Genomic DNA, 14983 nt, shown 5'->3' on the forward strand with positions numbered 1-14983 from the left:
TTCAATTCTAAATCTCTAAAAGAGGAGTTTTGGAGCCCAGATCTTGGTCCTGTGCCTCAGAACTATGCCTGCTGTGTTGCTTGGATGAGTCCAGGGCATTAGGGTTATTTCCAGGACAAGTGTGTGTTTAAGTAACTGACTCTCTTATAACCTTCCTAACATGATCTGAGTGTGATTCTTGCATGTAAATTCTAAAATTGTAATTTAATAAGCATTGTCAACGAGATCAAAAGAGAAAAAATGAAACTAGAAAAAAATGGTTAAAAGAAAAAAAAAATACAGACATCAACTATGAAGGGAATTCTGTGTTCAATTTGAACCAAACACACCCTGTGTTTTTTGGATCTGCTGAGTGGATCTATCAAGAAATCTCTTGCAACATATGGAGTTGAACTATCGGTTGGTTTTCCAACAGACTGGCGCCTCCACCCAGATGCTCATTCCAGCACTATAGCTATCGAGTCAAAGCCTTGGCCATTCTAAGGAAATTCCACAAGTAACAATTACCGTGCTTGGCAGAAAAACTATTCCTACTAAGTTAAAGCTTAGAGGGGGTATTTTTTGTTGACTTAAAATACATTTCTAATGTTCTTTTTATGTTTATTGCTCTGGGAGACAGTATATTACCAAATTTAAAGTGAAGAGAAAGCTAAACAAAATAAATAAGGCAAGTAGATAACTATATTACAGATCAATATACTGTGGAATTATAACTTAAATGTAAGTGGGTCCTTGTCTCTAAGTGGACTATTCTCAAATAGTAAAACCACTGGACCCTTGGCAGGTCTCTTGGTAGGGAAAGTTCCCAAAGTCACATAGTGTACTGTGAATACAAGCCACATGACTTAGGATTCGTTTTTACATACTTTTGTTATTCTTCATCTCTTTATAATAGCTAACACAGACCTTTCAAATGATCCTTCCACTCCCACTTTATATCTCATCGTCTTGCTTCCAGGCCTGCCTGTCTTCCTGCTAAGACCCACCCTTTGTGGGTGCAACTAAGAGCACACAGAAGACCTGAGTTCAATTCCCAACACCCACATTCTGTAGCTCACAACAGCTATAACTACAGCTCCTAGGGCTTGGACACACTCTTCTAGACTCTGCAGGAGCCTGTGCACATGGACATACATGCACACACACACAGACACACATATACATGCACATACACACACACATATACATCATTTTAAAAATTAACCTTTTAAAAAGCCAGCCCCTCTAGCTACTCACAGTGACTTTCCTTCTTGCATTTAGCCCCATGTCAAATTCATTCTCAACCTATACCTGGGGTTTTACAGAACTATTATCCCATCATTCAAAGTCTACATAGAAAATCCAGCTAGTAAGGACTTTTCTTCTTGGAAAGAAACAGAGGTAAGAAAGAGTATGGGTTTTTGAAAGTCAATACTATTCCTTCTGTTACCCTTCATCTCCACTAGATTTTTTACACATTTACTAGGAATATGCCACATGTCTTTGTACAACCCACACCAATACTCACCTCTCTCCATTTTTCTTCTTTGGCTTTCCTTTTTCACCTGAGTCAGACCAGGACTGAGTCTTACCAGAAACATGGAAATTACACTATGCCTATATCTGTGAGATTTTCTCCTAGAAAACCAGGAATATAAGACTTCAGCATGAGGATTTTAATCCCACCCACCCAAGATTCTTATTTCTGCAGCAAGGAGGTAGAGAAAAATTGTAGAAAGGGGAGCAGTGAACACTAGACTATAGCAACACAGCTGTATGGCAATTCAAAGTACTAAAGTGTGAGGGACTCATCGGTAGCTCACAAAGATTGTCTACACAAGCCAGGTATGGCAAATGCAGGGGAGGCTGAACACGAAACGATGCTACTAGAGTTCTATATGGGATTGTGCCTAACATAAGCCCTTGGAGAGGGAAGAAAATTCCACTACAAAGGGTTTTGGTCTCACTACTTGTTCCTCAAGGCTTGCTCAGAACCTGAGGATTGGATCCCACTCAACTGTTCCAGCTCTCGGTCCTTCTGTCCACCTCAGCATCACTTATCATTACTGCAGAGCATTAGATATTCTTGAGGACAACAATACAATGGAAGCTTGCCTACTGTTTTCTTGAGTTTCAGACTGTTCCAGACTTCAGGGTCAACCCCTCCTCAGTTCCTGCAGTTCTGAGCCTGAGTCACACTTTGTTGCCCCCTAGAGGATGATTCACTTTGGTGGTTTTTCTGTAGAAATACTAAGGTTTCTCCTACTCACTATAAGAAACCAGACAACAGCGTCCCAGGGAGCCTCCATCCTGCCACATGCTCATTCTAACAGTCTGCGGAACTCCACCCCGGAAAGGAAAGCCTTTTCATGACTATCATTCCACTAGACCTACAAGAACATTTTTCTGCCTGCAAGTCACTCACTAACCACACCTAGAACAGCATTTCTTGGGCTCCTCATGAGGCACCTACCGCAAATTTATCTCCTAGTGGCAAGGAGCCTGAGTCAGAAAAATCCAAAACTGGTTTGATTTCAAGTCTTCCAGTGAGAGCTATGTTCCAAAGCCATTTAGCGTTTCAACAAAGAATTGCTTGAATTACTCCATTGCAAGAATATGTAGTGTACCGTTCCTTCTCTCAGAAGTTCTGACTGTAGGTTATGAAAAAAAAATATCAAAAAAAAAATGACAATCCTGTGAACAGGTTAAAAATCAGCCTCAGCACCCAACATTAGCAGTAGCATTTTCAGAATTCTTTGAGGGGGAAAACTCACATCATGTTGTATAAACATGGGCCTTCTATTCTCTAAAGTAAAATCACCTTCATCTGTCTCTGTAATACTTCACTGGCTTTGTGTATTGTTCCCCAAATCATTGTCTTTTGTGTTGGGGCCATTTTTCCTTTTAAAACTATTGTAGGGATAATCTCGAAGGGATGAAGGTATTTAGTTCTAGACATTACAATGCTTTGGACTCCCAAATCTCAAAAAGTAGTCCCTCAAATATAACTCAGATATAACTTTCAATCTCAAATGAAACAAATGGAACATTAATTCAGTAAAAAAAATCATCCCAGAGGTAATTTATTAACAGAAATTATGAACTCTCCAAGAATAATGTCAAAATAGTGAGCACATACCTAACACACAGCAAGATTTCAAACAATATCTAGGCATGACCTTTGGTATCATGCCTTTCTAGTTAATGTGAAATAAACATTAAATGTTCAGAAGAGACCTCCATTTTTGTTATAGTGTTAGGACCTACCTTTTTTTGAGTAAAATCATAATATACACTAACTTACTTTTTAAGAGAATTTTTAAAAAACTTTGATGTGGATAGGTGTTTTGCCTGCATATGTGCTTGGGCACCACTTACATGCATTAGCAGAGGAGGCCAGAGAGGTTGTTGGATCTTCTGGAACTGGAGTTAGACAAAGTTGTTAGCTGATATGTAAATGCTGGGAATTGAACCTGCGTCTTCTGGAAGAGCATCTGAAGCTTTTAACTATTGAGTGATCTCTCTAATCAAAGTAGTATTTTATATGATGATCCATTAGCATCTCCAGAATTTATATTTCTTCTAATCAACGTTGTAATGTTAACTTTGATAAAATCCAGTACTAATAAGGAAATGAGTAAATTGTGTCTGTTTTTTCATTACTCACTTCTTTGATACAGAGTGATACCAAAAATACATGAATCATCTTTTTAAACCTTCTTTTGATTTATTAATTTTGTTTGCAGGAATGTTTTGCCTGCATGTATGTTTGTGCACCAGGCACATGGCTGGTGCCTATGGAAGTCAGAAGAGGACATCAGAATCCCTAGGATCAGAGTTATAAATGGCTGTGAGCCACCATGTAGGTGCTGGAAATCGACCAGGTCCTCTGCAAGAGCAGAACAATCTTTCCAGCCTCAGTAATTGACTTTCTGCTTACTTTTTGTTTCTAAAGCTAGTTATTGGAGTTTCTTTCACTTTTTCCTTGAAATGCTTTAATGAACACACATTGGGAAAGACGCTTATTCAATTGAGGAGACAATTGTCAAAGTAAACACCATCTGAGGCAGTCACGTGTAGATTTTCTCTGGAATTGGCTTGAACCATCAATAAATAATCACTCAGCATCTTACATATGAAAATATCACCCTGTGGGTGACAGCTGGGGGTGATCTTAGCATGGCTCTGCTGCCTTGAAGAATGGGCCCCAGAAGGTTTGAGCCATTTCTCAATGCTGACAAATGCCTTCTCTCTAGGAGGCCTTATATTTTACTGTTAGATCAACACAAATTATCTCCTTTAATTCACAGTTCACTCCACTGTCAATGCTGAAATTCCCAAACAGTGTTGTAATATAGTCGAAGCAATAACCAGGGTCCTACAAATATGGGAAAACCTACTCAGTTAAAGAGTTGTTTAATTCACAAGTGATATTGAAGTGGCCTTTTTTGTTTCAAGTTGTGCCCTTGATCTATTTACCATAAAATTATTTCTATAATAATGTTGTATTCATCTTCTTTTACATTAAGAAACATGTATATTTTTGGTATATGTAAATGTGAAGGTGTAACTCATTCCAAATTGGTGGGATCAAACTTTGGAAGAGATTCCCCATTTACCACTGCAGAGACCTTGTCATGTTAATGAGATTAAGGTTCAGTTTGCTTGAGCCCCAAACCTCTCTGGAGTAGGCACTCTGGTATTCTGGTTAAATTTTGTCTTTTTCACTCCCAAGTGATTAAGTGCTTAAATTTCCATGAGGAGACAGCTGAAGGGACTTAGCACTAATTCAGAGAGTGTAATACATGTTTATTGGAACCATGCTGGGCCAGAACAAAGGCTTTTTGATTAATGCTTACAAACATGTATTAAAAACAGTTATTATACCTGCTACTCAGATAATATGTAAAGGCATATTTCTGACAGATGAAAATAAATAGCCCAGTGAATATATTAGTAATAAAGTCTGAGTTCTCATAGAAATTACACTTTCACTGGGAAAATAAAATATTGAACACATAATTGCAAATGAGTCCAGCTTTTCAAAGCAATATAGTATCACACACACACAGAGAGAGAGAGAGAGAGAGAGAGAGGGAGAGGGGGAGAGAGAGAGAGAGAGAGAGAGAGAGAGAGAGAGAGAGAGACTTGCAAAAGAAAATTTTTCTGAAGTTAAGCTTTCCCAGGAAGAAATGACATTGAAGCTGAGTCATAAGGAATGAGACAAAGTTGGCTAGACAAAATAAAAGGAGGAATGGTTTGTGTAAATGTAACTGTAAAGGAGTGTCCTCAGCACAAAAGAGTTCAGGTTGTGGGAAGATACATGTGGGAAGAGTGACAATGTTGGGGCCTGAAAAGGTAGGCAAAGCCAGAGTCCATCAGATTAACATCTGGACTTTAAAACTTTACCCTAAAGACAGTAGAGTACTTCTAGATTGTCTTTAAAAAGAAAAGACAGAGTCTTACTGTGTAGCTAGAGTAGAATTCACCATGCAACCCAGGCTAGCAAAATAAAAGCTTCATAATTGAAGGGCTCATGGAGAACATCTGAGGCTGAGTGAGCACTGTAAGAAGCCAGGAGAGGCTGTTAGTGAAGAGGAAGCCTCCATTGCAGTGAAGACCAAGGATTGAAAGGGTCAGGTCACGGAAAGAAGAAACTGAAACTTTCCAACACATCGCTGCATTAGATTCTGTAGAGAGAGGCCAGGAGAGGCTAGTGATAAAGGGGCAGCCTTACTTGCAGTAGAGACCCCAGCACGATGGAGACACTGGGACCATGAGACACCAAGGACAGAGCAGGTGTGGAAGAGAGCTGGCCTGAGCCTATAAGACAGCTGTGTGTGTTGCAGATGGCAGAGGCAGAGAAGTGCTCTGTTCAACTGCCCAAGTCAACTGGAACCCAGGAGATCATGAGTGAGTCCAAGACATTGGATATTGAGTTATTGATACTGTAAGGGCTTAGTGTTGCTTTTTTTTTTTTTTTAATTTGATTGTGACTGGGGCCCAGTTCTTCTCTTTTGGAGTAAGAAAATATTTCAGTTTTGTTTTGTTTTTTGTTTTTACTTTTACAGGACCCCCTGGTTAAAAAAAAATCTTTGGACTTCTAATGAGATATTAGATATTTTAAAGAGACTGAATGTTTTAAGTGTTCAGATTTTTAAAGGACTGTAACATTTACACTGTGTTCTATGTTATAATATTAACATGAAATCTTGGGAATAAACAAAAAAGCAAATGTTGTGGTTTCAGAGATGTATTCATATGTCAAATTGACAAGGGGCCAATTGTAATGGTTATACTTTAGTCAACAGGGTGCACACTAGAGTAGTCTGAGAACAGGGAACCTTTATCTTAATTAACGCTTGTTGTATTTGGGTTCATTCTACTGTGGACAGTGCCACCTCTGGAATTGTAAGGTATTCATGGAGAGAAAACCAGTAAGCAGCATTCCTCTGTGGCCCCTGCTTCAGTTTTTGCCTCCAGGTTACTGCCTTGAGATCATGTATTGGCTTCTCTCCATGATGGGCTGTGATTGGAATGTGAACAGCAAGTAAATTCTTTCCTCCTGGAATTATTTTCAGTCATGATGTATATTACAGCAACAGAAGAGGAAGTGAGTGCTTTTGCACATCTAAGGAATGATACTAGCATGAAAAAAATGTAAGCATTTTATTCTAGGTACTAAAAAAATGACTAAGAGAAGTTTAAGAGGACTCAAGTAAATCAAATAACATGCCATTCTCTTGGATTAACATATTTATATGGCTTAAATGCAAATTTCCATGTGGCTTAATTAACATATTTATATGTTATATTATTTATATATTATATTATTTATTATATATTATATTATATGATATTATTTATTATATTATTTATTATTATTATTTATTATATTATTATTATATTATTTGTATATATTATATATTATTTATATATTAATTAACATATTTATGTGGCTTAAATGCAAATTTCCATATGGCTTAAATGCACATGTTCCATAGATTCAAGTCAGTCTCAATTTTAGTTACTTTTTAAAATGGAAATCATCAGATTGTTTCTAAGTGTGTGTGTATATATGTGTGTGTAAATAAATACACAGGACCTAAAACAGAACACTACTGAAAAAGTGATGGAATATTTCCACTACAAGATCTCAAGACTCACAGTAAGATACAGTAATCAGGACAGTATGGTTTGGGTGTAAGAACATATAAACACATTTGTAAACAGAGTACAGGGACCAGAAATTTATCTACACACATAAGGCACTATTCTGTTGATTTTCTCATCAGCTTGACACACCTGGAATCACCTGGGGAACCTCAAATGAAGGACTTATCTAGATCAGATTGGCCTTTGGCCATGTTTGTGGGAATACTAGCTGCTTTTCTGCTACTGTAATAAAATACTAGGACCAAGGCAACCTATGGAAGAAACAATTTATTTGGGCTTAAGTTCCATTGGGATAAGAGCGCACAGGGCCAGCCTGTAGCTAAGCTATGGAGGCTGGCTCAGGATGCTGAGGGCTCCCATCTTCAAACCACAAGGCAAAGAAGAGAAGCAGCTTGGAAATGACATGTGACTTTGAAATCTCAAAGTCTGCCCCGAGTATGCTTCTAGCAAGGCCACACCTCCTAAAACTACCTCTCTTAGCTACTGCTCTATTGCTCTGAAGAGATGCCATGATCAGCCATGCATAAAATGAAACATTTTTTTTTAATTTTTTTATTCGATGTATTCTTTATTTACATTTCAAATGATTTCCCCTTTTCTGGGTCCCCACTCCCTGCAAGTCCCATAAGCCCTCTTCCCTCCCCCTGTTCCTCCATCTACTCCTTCCCACTTCCCTGTTCTGGTATTCCCCTATACTGTTGCATTGAGTCTTTCCAGAACCAAGGGCCACTCTGTTCTTTTTAGACATCATTTAATATGTGGATTGTTTCTTGGGTATTCCAAGTTTCTAGGTTAATATCCACTTATCAGTGAGTGCATACCATGATTTATCTTTTGAGACTGGGTTACCTCACTTAGTATGCTCCACTATGTTCATAGCAGCCCTATTTATAATAGCCAGAAGCTGGAAAGAACCCAGGTGTCCCTCAACGGAGGAATGGATACAAAAAATATGGTATATTTACACAATGGAGTACTATTCAGCCATTAGAAACAATGAATTCATGAAATTTGTAGACAAATGGATGGAGCTGGAGAACAAAATGAAAAATTTAACGGGGACCTTGCTTACGTTTTCAGAGGGTTAGTCCACCATCGTCTTGGCAGGAAGCATGGCAGCAGGCAGACATGGTGCTGGAGCAGTAACTGAGAGTTTTGATTGCAGAAAGACAGGAGAGGGGGGAAGGAGAGAGGGAGGGAAGGAGGAAGGGAGGAAAAGATAGAAAGGGAGGGAGAGAAAGATATATGGAGGGAGGGAGAGAGGGAGAGAGCTATGGAGGACAGGAGGGAGGGAGGGAGAGAGAGAGAGAGAGAGAGAGAGAGAGAGAGAGAGAGAGAGAGAGAGAGAGAGAGAGGAAGAGCACTAGCTTAAGGGGGAGGTAAATTGGTCCTAGTATAGGCTTTTGAAACCTCAACATTTCAAAACTTTGTGACAGATCTCCAAAGGTCCACACCTCCTAATCCTTCCTAAACAATCCAATAACTATAAGCCAAATGTTCAAATATATGCGCTATGGGGGCCATTCTAACGCAAACTAACCACACTGCCCAAACACAGCCACCATATAGAGACCATTATTGAAACAGCCAATGAACATAATCCACACATCAAATGAGGTACAAGAAGAACAGAGGAGTGGCCCCTGGTTCTGGAAAGACTCAGTGTAGCAGTATAAGGCAAAACCAGAACAGGGAAGTGGGAAGGGGTAGGTGGGAGAACAGGGGGAGGGAAGGGGGCTGATGTGACTTTCGGGGGGTGGGGGACCAGAAAAGGGGAAATCATTTGAAATGTAAATAAAAAATATATCGAATAAAACATAAATAAATAAATAAATAAATAAATGCCATGCTAAGCCATATTAAAAAAAGAAAGAAAGAAAAGAAACAGCCAATGGTATAGGGAACATTCCCATTGAAACCACCAGACTAGGAGATTGCCTTGGTTGCTCATAGGGGGTCTAGGTTGTGGACCCGAGAATCCTCAGCTATGTTGGAAAGTGAGCTAAGCGTGAGGCTAGGAGTGGAGGACGCAGAGGTGAGACAGCAAGCAGTGTCCTTCCAAGGTGTCTGCTTCAAGCTCCTCCTCTGGGCTCCTGTCCCGACTTTCCTCAGTGATTGTTGGACGTGCAATTATAAGCCAGGTGAGATATTTCTCTTTTTAATCTTAAGTAAGTTTTTGGTCAGTGTTTTTTCACAGCAAGAGGATGAAACTAGAACAGGCATATTGATTTTTGGCAAAATGTATCTAGAGAAAGATTAATCTTCACAATAAATAGTACTGGCTCAACTGTGCGCTTTAACTCTTACCTCATATTATATATAAAAAGGGTTTTGAAAGAATTATAATCCTAAACATAAAATTAAATTTGAAAACTCTCAGACAAAAACATGAACAACAATGGCCTTTGTGACTTTGAGATGAAATAAAATGTCTTAGAATTTCAAAAACACTAGTCACAAAATAAAGTAAAATTAATTCAATCTTATCATAATTATAAGCATCTGTTTCTTTTAAAAATGTCATTTAAAGAAGAAAATAGTAATCTTACAGATGTGAGTAATATTTACAATGCATGTCTCATGAGTCTTGTAGAGTTTGGCTAAACCATATTTTTAAAAGCCTTCCTATAACCAATAAACTTGGAGAGAGAAAATCCACATGATTCAGTTGATCTGAAGTAAATTTGTATAGATACTTCACAAATACATAGCACATGTAAAGCAGTGCATTTAAAATACTCAAAATCATCAAGAAAATTCAAATTAAATGACAATAAGAGGAACTGGGAATGTGGCTTAGCAATAGAAAACACTTGCCAGGGAGCCCGATGAACCCACATGATGGGCAAGAACCAAATCCAGAAAGCTGACCTCTGACCTCCTCATACACAGCACAACATCTGTGTACGCCCCCAACACACACTCACAAAAATAATTAAATAAATGTGAAAATTATATTAAGGCAATAATAATACAAGAAGTGCAGCTGATTTCTTAGTGCTATAAGTGCAGAATTTTTTTAAAAAAATGTATTTAAAACATTCGACAGGTCCTCGCAAAGTTAAATACGTAAATGTTCTACAGATGTGGCAGTTCTATGTCTAAATGTTTACCCCAAAAGGATTGCAAGTCCACGCACAGAATAATTTGTGCACTCTCAGACAAAAACATGAACAACAATGGCCTTTGTGACTTTGAGATGAAATAAAATGTCTTAGAATTTCAAAAACACTAGTCACAAAATAAAGTAAAATTAATTCAATCTTATCATAATTATAAGCATCTGTTTCTTTTAAAAATGTCATTTAAAGAAGAAAAAGAAGGGGATAACATGTGAAATGTGAATAAATAAAATATCCAATTAAAAACAAACAAAAAAACAAAGATATGTATCTTAATGATGAGCACCCTCAGCAGCCCTATCCATAAACTGAGTATAAAAACTGCAAATGATAACATGTGCATAGTATGAACTGCTGTGAAGGAAATGCAGGAGCTGCACATAGACCAACAGGATGAATGAAGTTCACAGACATACTCCTGAGCAGAAGGGCATACCTGAGAGGGATTTTCTGTGGGATTTCCACTTGTGAAAACTTCCAGACTGCATAAAATTAAGACAGGTTGAAAAAGAATCAGAACTGTGGTTTAGTGTGTTGGAATGAAGTGAGCTCTGGGGGAGTTTATGGGATTATCCAATGCCTTGCTTGCAACATCGGATATATTAACATCCATATTGCTAAAATTCATCAAGCTATAAGGTTGAGACTTGTACATATTATTTTACGTGAATTCAGATTAAAAACAATGATTTGACAAAGACAGATGCGGATGCTCACAGCCAACCATGGGACTGAGCATGGGGTCCCTGATGGAGGAGTTAGGAAAAGGACTGAAGGAGCTGAAGGGTTTGCAACCCCATAGGAAGAACAACAATATGACAACAGCCAGACCCTCCAGAGCTCCCAGGCACTAAACCACCAACCAAAGAGTACACATGGAGGGACCCCTGGCTACACATGTAGCATAGGATGACCTTGTCAGATGTCAATGAGAGGAGAGGATTTTGGTTCTGTGAAGACTTGATGCCAGGGCAGTGAGGTGGGGGGGGGGGGAGGGGGGAGAGCACCCTCATAGAATCAGGGGGAGGGAGATGGGATAGGGAGTTTGCAGAGGGGAAACCAGGAAAGGGGATAACATGTGAAATGTGAATAAATAAAATATCCAATTAAAAACAAACAAAAAACAAAGATATGTATGTTAATCTTCTTGCCAGATAAATAAATAGACTGCTCTTAACTGCTTCAGAAAGCTTCGTTTTGTAGTGGGTGGGGGTTAATGCAGGGTAAGAATAAATGGCAGAGGAGTGTTTGTCCACAAACAGGGCACCTATTTATCACTCCCAAGTCTCAGAGAAGGCACAGAAGAGGAGGCAGCAGGATGTATGAGTCAGAGGTTAGGGAGAAGGGCCTTGAAGCAGCATCTTCTGGACATGTCAGAGCCATTGCAGTCACGCGCTCCCTACAGCTCTGTGCTTAGTTACAGATGGCCCTTGCAAGATTGGCCATATTACTATTTCCTCATTCATGAGGAAGGAGCTCACAAGACCTCACCCCTCACTGAGGGTCTGTGGTCAGAAATGGGTGTCTGAGGTACTCTTTTCTTTAATGGTGGAGCCAATGATAAGTAGATAATCCCACTTATGCTCATACAAGCAACTGTAATTAAATTCAGTGGGACATGGACACATACACACACATCATCATCATCAGCATCAGCATCATCATCACTATCATCATCACCATCATCATCATCACTATCATCATCACCATCGCATCGTCTTCGACTTCATCGTCATCATCTTCGTCGTCATCATCATCATCAGAGTAGCAGGAGGGACCGTGAACTTCTTTGGAAAAAGCAGGGATTCAGCAGGAGGAAAAGGAAACTAAGAGAGGATAATGACCAAAATTCAAAATATATGTGTATAAAATTGTCAAAGAATAAAAATATTTGAAAAAACAAATAATGGCTCCCTTCCTCATGTTTATAAAAAACTTCTTTCAACATGAGTGTCTATGTACAAAGAACCTTTGTCTCCGTTTAAATTCTACCATTTAAATGCCAAGCAGTAATGCCAATTTCCCTCTATTCGGTGCCTAATAAGAGCTAGATTCTCTGTCATGCACTTATAAACATTGCATGCTAGCAACAGAGTCCTTCAAGATTGGTTTTATTATCTTTATTTTTGGTGGAGAAATCCAAGACTCAGAATAGTTAAGTAATTTGTTCAAGGACTCGCTGTTATACAGCGCAGGGACTGTCTGTCTCCTGCACACATCTTCTTTCTACTCAAAGTCTCTTTTCAGCCAATTTGCATATCAGATCCCAAAGCCATAGGCACAGGATGATAGTCACTAGTCACTGCCAGTCTTGTAATTTAATCGCCCTGGCCCCAATATCCCTGCCATGTAGCCTTTAGTGAATCACTCAGCGTATTTCTTCCAACAATTAAACAAAAAGAAATAAAATGAAAGAAGCAATTGTCTCTCTTCTCTCTACACCCCATGGTAGGATTTAATGTTGTGGTTTATGACAGCATAGACCTGGGTTCAAAAGTCAGTGCTGCCAATATTTAGTAAGCATGTTGCTTAACCTTACTAAAACTTTGGTTTCTTTTCCATAAAACAAAAAAATGTAAATGACCATGTCACAAGATTGCTATGAGGGTGAAACGGGCAGTGTATTAAAGCAGAATGCATGCTGCCACGGACGTAATGAGTGGCAAGAACTAGAAATCATTATTATTAATGAAAGCATAAGGACAGTCTTATAAGTAGACAATTAAGCTAAGTTCTCTCATTATTGCCTGTTTTATGATTATTCCCCTCCTCTACTAAAAGGCCACCAGCTCAGTTATACAGGCATCAGATGTTTCTTAGACACAGATCATTTTGAATGTGTATAAATGAAACTGTCACCCAATTTTAATTTATAATCAACATATTCAATTCTTTTCTACCATTCCATTGTTACAGGCCCTTGCACTAGGCGATCTCCAGAAGAACATGGAAAGTACTGTGAAATCAGGTTTAAGTCGTATGTCTTACGCCCATAACTAGTCTAGGACAGTGACCTAGATCTTCAGGACGGTGACCTGGATCTTCAGCTCTGCTTTGTGTTTTGTCCCTGGACCTTCTAGAAGTGATAACCATAATTCCTGAAGACAACTGAAATGTAGAATAAAAATAAAAATGGGGCAGAGAAACCCATGCTTGCTGTAATCCAGTTGCAGTGTTAATTGGCCTTCTTTGAAAGATCTTCATTTATAGGTTTGGCTCAGAATGTGCATGTGCAAGGTTCTGACTTCAACCTGACACTAAGAAGGCTTCATGGTTTCTCTCGAGCACAAATATGAAATGTATAACTGAACTGGTGGCCTTTTAGTAGAAGAAGGAAATAATCATAAAACATGCATTAATAAAAGAACTTAGCAACTTAACCACTTGTAAGACTTGTAAGAGTGTACTTTCATAAAGGTGTTCTCTTTCATGGCTATATCAAATCGTTCTTCTCTGCCTCCACCCCAGACACACACAGACCACTTTCAAATGTTCTTATAACACCACTGTATAGAACAAGTTCCCTGGAACTCCCATTACAGCATTCACAATTTGTCCTCATGTTCCTCTTGGGCTGCAAAGGAGAGGTGTGCACACAGATCAGTTTAAAGAAGAGAGATGCCTGCTGGGGAGATCATCGGTGATGGAAATGCCTGGGATGAGCACACGTGTCTTCCTGATACACATTCCTACATAGCAGAAGACATACAGTGTGCGAATAAATAACTGTTAGGGTAATGAGCAGTGGGGGTGGGGTGGGGGAATTGAGAGGCAAAGAAGCCAGGACGCAGACCTCACTGTGCACCCTCACCTATTGAAGCCCTGATCCACACCACCTACAATTGCCCTTTTTCAGTCACTGGACTGTCACCCAGTCCAATCAAGTTACTTGGACTGCACTTAGGAGTGGTTTTGCCAGCTGGCTGACTATTTTTGTGGTCAATATAAACAAACTACTTTGCCTGACTTGCTATGTTTCAAAGATCGGTTCACCTCTCATGGGGCCCTCTCGTCCCAATTTTCCATTTTGCTGGTCTGACTAACTTTCTTTACTTAATCACGTATGGATAACTATTAAAGGCAGCAGGATAAAACACTTTTCTATTCCCCAGACTTAAATTACACCTTCTTTAGGAGGCCTGAAGGGATAGGTAACCAAGCCAGATAGACTTAAAATTCATTATTTCTGTGCTATTTTGAGCCAGTTTGTTTACTGATTTTCTTTTTTAGTTCAGTCTTGACACACAGACAAATGTGTACCAACTGTCTACTTTTTATATTTGGGTGAATACCTGGAAGCGGCATGTGGCAAAAAGCTAGGATGCTGGGAAAGGAGTGTAAACTTGGGGCTAGCTTTCAAGTCCGCCGGACCGTCTCCCTCTGCTCCCTCTGGAAAGCACTGGGTTCTGTGTCTCACACTGTTACTTTTTCTGATTATCTCAACAAGTGTAATTAATGCCCCCATTCGGCTCTCGGCCCATTCCTCTAATGTTAGCTGTCCCATTTGCTTCTTTTCTGAATGTTGTCTTTTACACTTAAACTTTCCACCTCTTTTGCTTTGATTCCGGAACTTCAGTGTCAACCACAGGGTGACAAACTTCACACGCATACCATCACCTTTACTGAAGAACAAGACTCATAGATGCTTCCTCAGACACATACTTTTCAATTTCTGTGTGTGTGTGTGTGTGTGTGAAGCTGTCCCC

This window comes from Apodemus sylvaticus, chromosome 13, assembly GCF_947179515.1.
Source record: "Apodemus sylvaticus chromosome 13, mApoSyl1.1, whole genome shotgun sequence".
NCBI lineage: Eukaryota > Metazoa > Chordata > Mammalia > Rodentia > Muridae > Apodemus > Apodemus sylvaticus.